Source organism: Sabethes cyaneus, chromosome 3 (genome assembly GCF_943734655.1).
Source record: "Sabethes cyaneus chromosome 3, idSabCyanKW18_F2, whole genome shotgun sequence".
Lineage (NCBI taxonomy): Eukaryota > Metazoa > Arthropoda > Insecta > Diptera > Culicidae > Sabethes > Sabethes cyaneus.
In genome coordinates, this window is record NC_071355.1 from 33,443,464 (window position 1) to 33,451,955 (window position 8,492).

The window sequence follows — 8,492 nt, forward strand, 5'->3', positions numbered from 1 at the left end:
GGCGCGGCGTCCTGACGGTGGTCGTCGGTATAGTCTACCTTGGATGCTGCCACCGTAGATATTATGCCAAGAGCAGCAGGTGCTTCAAACTTCAACCCGAAGAAGATTGCTCGCTGCTCTGCTCTGGTGCAGTGCGGCTCTTCTAGCCGGCTGATTGGCTCGCTGCTGGGACGTCGAAAAATCGATAAATTTCCGCACGGATTCGTCTGCTCGTTACTTATGTTGACAATGAATGAATGTGAAGTGTTGAATGAAAGCGGCTTCGCGTTTTTCTTTTTTTTTTATTATCATTTTTGCACTCTCGTTTTGAGGACCGTTCGTTACGTGCTTCCGCGCGCGCGAACACACAAGGTCTGAGCGCCGGCGTTTATCCGGCGGAAAAATTGGCCTTGGAGAGCGAGATAGATTTATTTCACCGAATGAATTGAAGGCAAAAAAGTGTGCGCTCTGCGTTTTCATCGGATCAATCCTGAATATGACGGATGATTCCAATTTGTTATTGTCTTAACACCTAATGGATGATACTGGTTTTATCTTTTCACGTGTGCGTGACTTTTGTTCCGCTTGCTGCTTTAACAGTGCAGTGGCTTTAGTCGGCTCGAGACTCGAAAACAAATTGGGTACGAGCGGAGATAAATGTTCGAGCATCTGTCGGAGTTATCCTCCGGAGTGTATATTTGTTACGCTCAATAAGCATATGAAAAGTGAATTTAAAATTCTTGAGCCTTTTTTATGAACTCCTGGGTATGATAAATAACTTAGAGAGGCAGACAATTTTTCAAAATCTGTCGGTTGTGCTGTAGAAACCAGTCTTCTTTAATCCACTTGAAAAGCGATGAAAGCTACGCCTTCTAGATAAGTTCGTCTGACTTCAGAAAAATTTGGAATATGAAATGAATTATTTGCATACAAGAAAATGTGGAAATTTATTTCATAAATCCTTTTACTACACAACCAAAAGCAAGGTAACTCAAGAAACATAATAACAGCATATCTGCATCAATGCATTGAAGATGCCAAATTTTCCCACCCCTACCTACTGACTGTTTGGTTTGCGTTGCGTTAGTTTATAGCGTTTGACTTTACCGCAGTTTGTCAATGGACCCTCTTTAGATGATTAATCCACTTCCACTTTAGAATGCATTTGTTTGCTATGAGAAGCTTATATAGAAAAGAGGATTTTCCATAGGTGTTCCTTCGGTTTGCTTACAAAAATTGATTCGAAATGAATTAATAAAAAATTTGTATCCATGCCAAGCCGAGATTGTATCATATTACGTTTACTTTTTCATTTCCGCCTATTGCCACTATGCGGAGCAAGAAGTCAGCCCCAAAAGACCAGACAAAACTTCGTTTACTGGTAGTTTAGGATGCGGGCCGTTACATCAGTTATAACTATAAGCCACAGTACCTCCTGATCCACTCAAATATTTCTTTGGTACAACTTAGAATTCTTTCACAAGTCACGAAGTTAATTTTTCTCGAAATTATACAACAAGCGGCTTAACATATACGGTAAACGCACCTAATTCTGCGCACCCCACATTTCAGTCAAAATTTCCAAATATCTGCAAACTTTATCTTAATCAACATGTCGACGAAAATATGTGTACAAAGAGTTTTACTTTTGAGAATGCTATGATTTTTAACGGAAATATGCGGTGTACAGAGTTAGGAGCCGTGCGCAGATTTAGGTACGTTTACGGTACACTTCAACGACATGAATGTTATTTCAAAACCTTATTGGCTAACTACCAAACGAGAGCAAGAAAAAAAAAACAATTTGTTTGTGCAGGGTAAAAATTAATAACTTTTAGTATTTTTTCAACGCGTTTTATTAAAAATGGGCTGATAACAGAAAGCTGGCCTAGGGACTGGGTATTTCGCAGTCAACCATGAGGAATATTTTGAGAGATAATCTTCGATTGATTCCATACAAAAAACAACGGGTGCTGGCCGTTCAAAGGTTCCGGAATGGGGTAATGGGGGTGTTTCTCCAAAAATTTGAAGCTGTTGTTCATTGAATCTAGCGTTAAAATCAACACTAAATACATCGATAATGTTTTGAAGAATCATTTGCTTCCCATCGTAAAAAAACACTCCAAGAATGCACCATATTATGCTTCCAACAAGATTCTGCGCCGTCTCACCAGGCGAAAGCTACTCAAGCTTGGTGTGAGGACAATTTTTCGGAAGAGTGGTCTGTCTCCTCACCTGATTTGAAACCTCTTGACTTCTATGGTGGGGTTATATGCTAGATAAACTACACACAGAAAAAATAAATTGTAAATACAACAGAATTTTGTATAAATTCAACAAAAAATATTGTAGACTGAAGGCTAACTCAGATATTTTTTTGATTCTAACTGTTGTGAAAGGTTCAACAATAAGGTTTGTTATTTCTAATAATAACTAGTTTCTATCAAAGAAAAAATTGTAGAATCAAAAATAAGTATTTTTGAATTTATAAACAATCTAGAAACAAAAGGAGCATGAATTCAGTTTAAACAATATTTTTTGATATGATACAAGTTGAACTCAACAACCGGTAATTGTTGTTTCAAACTATCATCATTTTTCTGGGTGTAGGGAGCCCTAAAGGATTGACAGAATTGCGTAGTGTCAGCTAACACATTAGAGATAGCCCTAGCCCTAGCCCTAGCCCTAGCCCTAGCCCTAGCCCTAGCCCTAGCCCTAGCCCTAGCCCTAGCCCTAGCCCTAGCCCTAGCCCTAGCCCTAGCCCTAGCCCTAGCCCTAGCCCTAGCCCTAGCCCTAGCCCTAGCCCTAGCCCTAGCCCTAGCCCTAGCCCTAGCCCTAGCCCTAGCCCTAGCCCTAGCCCTAGCCCTAGCCCTAGCCCTAGCCCTAGCCCTAGCCCTAGCCCTAGCCCTAGCCCTAGCCCTAGCCCTAGCCCTAGCCCTAGCCCTAGCCCTAGCCCTAGCCCTAGCCCTAGCCCTAGCCCTAGCCCTAGCCCTAGCCCTAGCCCTAGCCCTAGTCCTAGCCCTAGCCCTAGCCCTAGCCCTAGCCCTAGCCCTAGCCCTAGCCCTAGCCCTAGCCCTAGCCCTAGCCCTAGCCCTAGCCCTAGCCCTAGCCCTAGCCCTAGCCCTAGCCCTAGCCCTAGCCCTAGCCCTAGCCCTAGCCCTAGCCCTAGCCCTAGCCCTAGCCCTAGCCCTAGCCCTAGCCCTAGCCCTAGCCCTAGCCCTAGCCCTAGCCCTAGCCCTAGCCCTAGCCCTAGCCCTAGCCCTAGCCCTAGCCCTAGCCCTAGCCCTAGCCCTAGCCCTAGCCCTAGCCCTAGCCCTAGCCCTAGCCCTAGCCCTAGCCCTAGCCCTAGCCCTAGCCCTAGCCCTAGCCCTAGCCCTAGCCCTAGCCCTAGCCCTAGCCCTAGCTACCGTCACACTAATAGCTCTGCCTATAGATTTTTATAGTTTTGATACCGATCGACTCCTAATAAATGTTCCAATTATGTGATTTTTATGTTAACTTTCTTTTCAGTCAAGACTTCATGCAAATTAACGAACAGTTTCCAGGTCCAATTTTTCCATAGGTTCCATACGTTTTCTTCGTAATTGCTTTGCTTCACAGCCTGTGAATCATTGGTAGGAACGAAAGTTAAATACACCATCTGTTTACTCGATTACTTCCCTTTTAGAAAAATTAGAAAAATAAGTGAAAGAGTCTTCTCGTTCCAACTGGTTCAAGATTCAGTGCTCAGTGCAGTTTCAGTGCAGTTAAATCTAGACCAATTTGCTGTCTGCTGCTTGGGATGGACACAAGAAAAAGTGACAAAGTCTCCTCGCCGTAATAAGATTTTTTTTCCACCGCGATTAAGCCCAGACCAATTTGATGTCTGTGTTAGGGAAGTATGCCGGCAAATTTTCCTTATCCCAACAGGGCGCAGATTATTCGCGACGATTATACCTAGGAATTGTTTCCAAATGTTTATTTTCGCCAGTGCAACTGTGATGTTTCCGCCTAGTTTGGTTTAAATATTTTTATGCATTAAGGCTCAAAAGTGCGTGATTTCAATCTACAAATAGAATGCATTCTATGATCATTATGAGCAATGATTCGAAAAACATCTACTGAAGGCTGTTTCCTTGATACTAATTCGGAAGAAGTAAATACCCAGTGATTGATATTTTTTCTGCTTTGTTACAAGGTAGAAGGAGAGGTTAGTTCGTTTAGGTGCTCAAATACTCGAAAAATTAGTGTATTGTCGCTATCGTCGGGCCACTGTTATGGTCGGGCTTCACGATTTTACAGTTGATATCTATGATACAACCATTGTAAAACTTCTTACTGTGATAGCTAACTTTTCACAATATTGGAGTTTCAATCGTGTATTCAAAACACCCGTACTGAATTCAGTGACTAAATCTTACAAAAAAAGTTTTCCAGGCGCAATGAACTTTTCTTCAAGAAATGATTCATGAAATGCAATCATCGAGATAAAATTTGAAAATGTATGAAGTGTGTTGGGCTGCACGCGAAGACTATAGAAAAATTCTCTCCAGTAAGGTGTTTGGGAAGGCTAAGGTGCAATACTAGAAAAGCGCTATTTGTAAAAATCGGGCCACTTGAGTAGTCATGGTTGGGCCACCATAATTTCAAGCGCAGAAGCGCAATAATCGCTAGAGAATATCAGTCACGTAAAATGTGATGAAATAAAGCAAAATTAAGACGACAAAAACCTAGATTTTTGTTTGTTTTTTTCACTGTAGTTGTACACTTCGGAAAAGGCGATTGTGGCAATATTGATTTTACAAGATCGCCAAAATTTTGCAAAAATGCAATTAAAAATAGAGTATTTTTACTTATATGAGCCGTTGTTCACGGAATTCATTCTTTACATGTCTCTATATAGAACTTCAATAGGTATGTCTTAGATATTCTGCGGTGGCCCAACCTGTACAACATGGCCCGACTATGGCAACATTTTTTGCTTTTACGTAAATGCCTATTACTTTTTTATTTTTTAAGCAATCAGTTAAAAACTTTTCGGAAATATACCTTATTCTTAGACCTTAGCAACGATGTATTTATATTTCCAAAATTCCTTTTGAAACAAAAGTTATGGGCGAATTCCAAAACGTGGCCCAACCACGACGACACTCCCCTACTACTAGATAATAGGATCACAACATTCAGTTGGGTACATTTGTGTTAACTTTTTCAACTAGCGTAGCGCAGATCTTTTTCATTAATTAGAAGTTTCACAGATCTGTATCGCTATTTCAAGAATAGTCACTGAAACTTCACGGTGGTTACAACTTGATTTGAAACTTACTTGATGAGATAGTAATTTGAAAACCACAGGTTGAACCCGGTTTGGCGCAGTTTGAATTGTGTTCCATTTTTTAAACTATTTAAAGAGGGAAATTCATTTGATTGTTGTAGATATACTGAATTGTAGCACACACTTCGACCCTATAATGTTAAAATTTAAAATCTTTGCACGAAATCTATAGAAAGGTTCGTAGAATTAGCTTTAAGGGGAAAGATAGAAACAAGAATGTAATGGAGACGCGTGGTGTTTCGTTTTTCCTTTAATAAAATGAAAAATGTTGGTAAAAGCGAAAAAAAGTTTGCTAAATTTGCAATAAAATTGGAGTACTTCTATTTAATTTAAAAAGCGAATTTAGTCTTAAAAAGCGGAGAAATGCGTTTATGTGGGTTTTCGATTACGGGCAGTGTTTGTATGCTATATGTTTGGAACTAACCCAGTTCAGTGAAGTAGTTAAGAAGGAGGGTGTGGAACAACTTTACTGAGCTGGGATTCCATTTCAATTTGAATGTTGCTTTAATTTTTAAATGAGCCTTTACTGAGTAAACTGAGACCGTTAGCGGAGTTCCTCGTCGTCAAGTACCAAGCGGGTTTTTGACGGATCAGACGTTTACCCTGCGTCAGTTACTAGACAAGTTTCGGGAGTACAACTTGCAGACTTATCACCAGCGTGTGAACTTTAAGGCGGCGCATGATTTAGTCAAACGAAATGAGATGTGGTAGATATTGCTAGAGCATGGTTTTTCGAAGAAACTAGTTACGCAGATTCGCGCGTCGTTGGATGAATTAAAAACATGCTCCAGAATAGCAGGTGATACCTCAGCCACTTTCGTGACGTTGGATGGACTGAAGTCAGGGGATGCGCTCTTAAACCTGCTATCCAACATTCCCTTGAAAGGTACAATAGCTTACGCGCAAAGGAATAGGATTATTATCACGAAATCTCCCTTGTTTCTTGGATTTGAGGTGACGTGGATATCATCGGAACCAACCGTAGAGCAGCGGAAGAGGTGTTTAAACCTTTCAAATGGGAAGTAGTGAGATTGGGACTTACCACACCACCATAACGAAGTACATGGTTGCTGGCAGGGATCGTAGAAGTACAAATAGTGATAGAACAGTATGAAGTAGTGGAACAATTCATGTACCTTGCGAATCGGGCTTTCTACGGATTACATAGCCAGCTGAAGTCTGAAGTCTGAAGCTGAAGTCAAAACTAGCACTCTACAAAACACTAATTCTCCTGATGGCCCTTTATGGACATGAATCATGGTCGCTAAAGGAAGCTGATCGACGAGTGCTTGGGGTTTTTGATCGTGAAGATATAGTGAAGGTAGTACAATGTGGCCGACTGCAGTGGTCTGGACACGTGGCCAGAATGCCTAACGCAAAAAGAGTGGAGAACCAGGAGGAGGTTATAGTCCTCGAGTAGGTTCCGCATCCGATGGATGTGCGCTCTCGGGGACGATGACACGTTTAGCTGGTATTCAAGGGGATTGAAAAACGGCACCCCAAGAACGACAGTACTGGAGGTCCATAATTCATCCGGTGCAGGATCGATAACGGACTGTGGCCACTAAAGTAACGTAAATAAGTATGATCTTTACAATGGTCAACTAAATAGTAGATACAGTGTACATTCCTAATCATGTTCGAAAAGCAATTCTCAATTAGTGTATAAAATGTGAAATCTATGTAATTTATATTTTTGAAGAATCAATTGTAATAAAATTTTTGAGATGGTTATTATACAGCTCTCTTTACTAATATTTAGATTGAATGTTGAAGAATGGCTAAGAAAGTTCCATCCTATGAGAATATATATATTTTTCCAATTTAATCTTAATTGACTTCTGTTATTCTAATGTTTGTAATCCGAGCTCTCGGTTCAAAAAAGGCTGCGCATAAAATTACCATCCCAGGCCACGTTAAACAACTCTCCAACAACAAACTAGATAAAATTTGCGAGAACGAATAATTTACCTAATCACGGTAAAACTTCTCTTTGTGTTGGTAGACAAAACAGAACCCGACAAAACAGTACCCGTCCTTCCGGGGTTATTAATCAAATGAGTTTCGCTACCCTTCGCTCAATCCCAAGCAGAAAAACAACTTTAATCCTACCGGAAATTGCTACCATTACTGGGAGCAGCACACCGAAATCGATTTTGTCAAAGTTCGTCCTGACCGTCGTCTCGCCAAGGGTTTCGTCAAGGATTCTTTTTCCAGTGGCGTGGCGGACCGCACTTTCGCAGCCAGCCAAGCCTCCGCAATTGGATTTTTTTCTGGAACCCGCTGAATCCAATAGTGGGGGGCCAGCCAAATTTGACCGGCCGTCTGCCTGCCTACGGATCCGGTCCAGCATACAAATCGCTTCATTCATCATGCAATACGTGTACATAATTTTATGATGGAAATCGCGCGGCCACGCCGCTCTGCTCTCGCGACGCGTCATTTGCCGACAATGATGATTTATGTAATTTGTGTCTTCAGTTTGTAAACGACTCACTCCACTTAGGTAACCGAGCGAGTGGGGTCGGATGGTGGGCCCAAACCGGGGCAGGTTGGTTGGGGGGAGGTGTGGTTAATTAGAGCCAGTACAAAACGGTCAGACAGTCGAAATTAATGACGGATGAAATGCAGACAGCAACCGAAGATGGTTCCACCCGGCGGCCGCCCGCAGAGGTCGGTTGGTTTTGAGGGAAGAACCAGGGGTTAGAAACATGATGCTAGTCATTAGGCTCAAGTGAGCTCGAGAGCCGGTGGGTTCGTGTTTTAGTGGATGTTAATGTCCAGCGGCTGCATGTCGGAGGCGTGTTTAGTACATAATGAACAGCGTCCGAGGGTCCACTGTTGCTCCTCTCTCTCACTCACTCACTGTTGAGAGGTATTAAGCCAAAATCGCCGGCAAAGGATGTTAATTTTTTGGGGCTTGGAACGTAATAAAATCGTGTAATAGATAAGTGACTGTTTTTATAATTAGGGGATTTGCTAATTTTATGCTGAAACAACGTGTACTTTTTCATAATCCACTTACAAAATATCTAAAATTTGCAAATCAACTGCTGTTTATTGTTCAAGTCTCTGGCATCGAAATTAATTGTTCAAAACCAAGAAAGGCTAGACTTGCATCTGTGAAGCAAATGAAACTGCGTCTGCCTGCGGTTTATTCGTAGCTCAAGTTCGGAGTGCCATAAAAAGTGCCGTATCA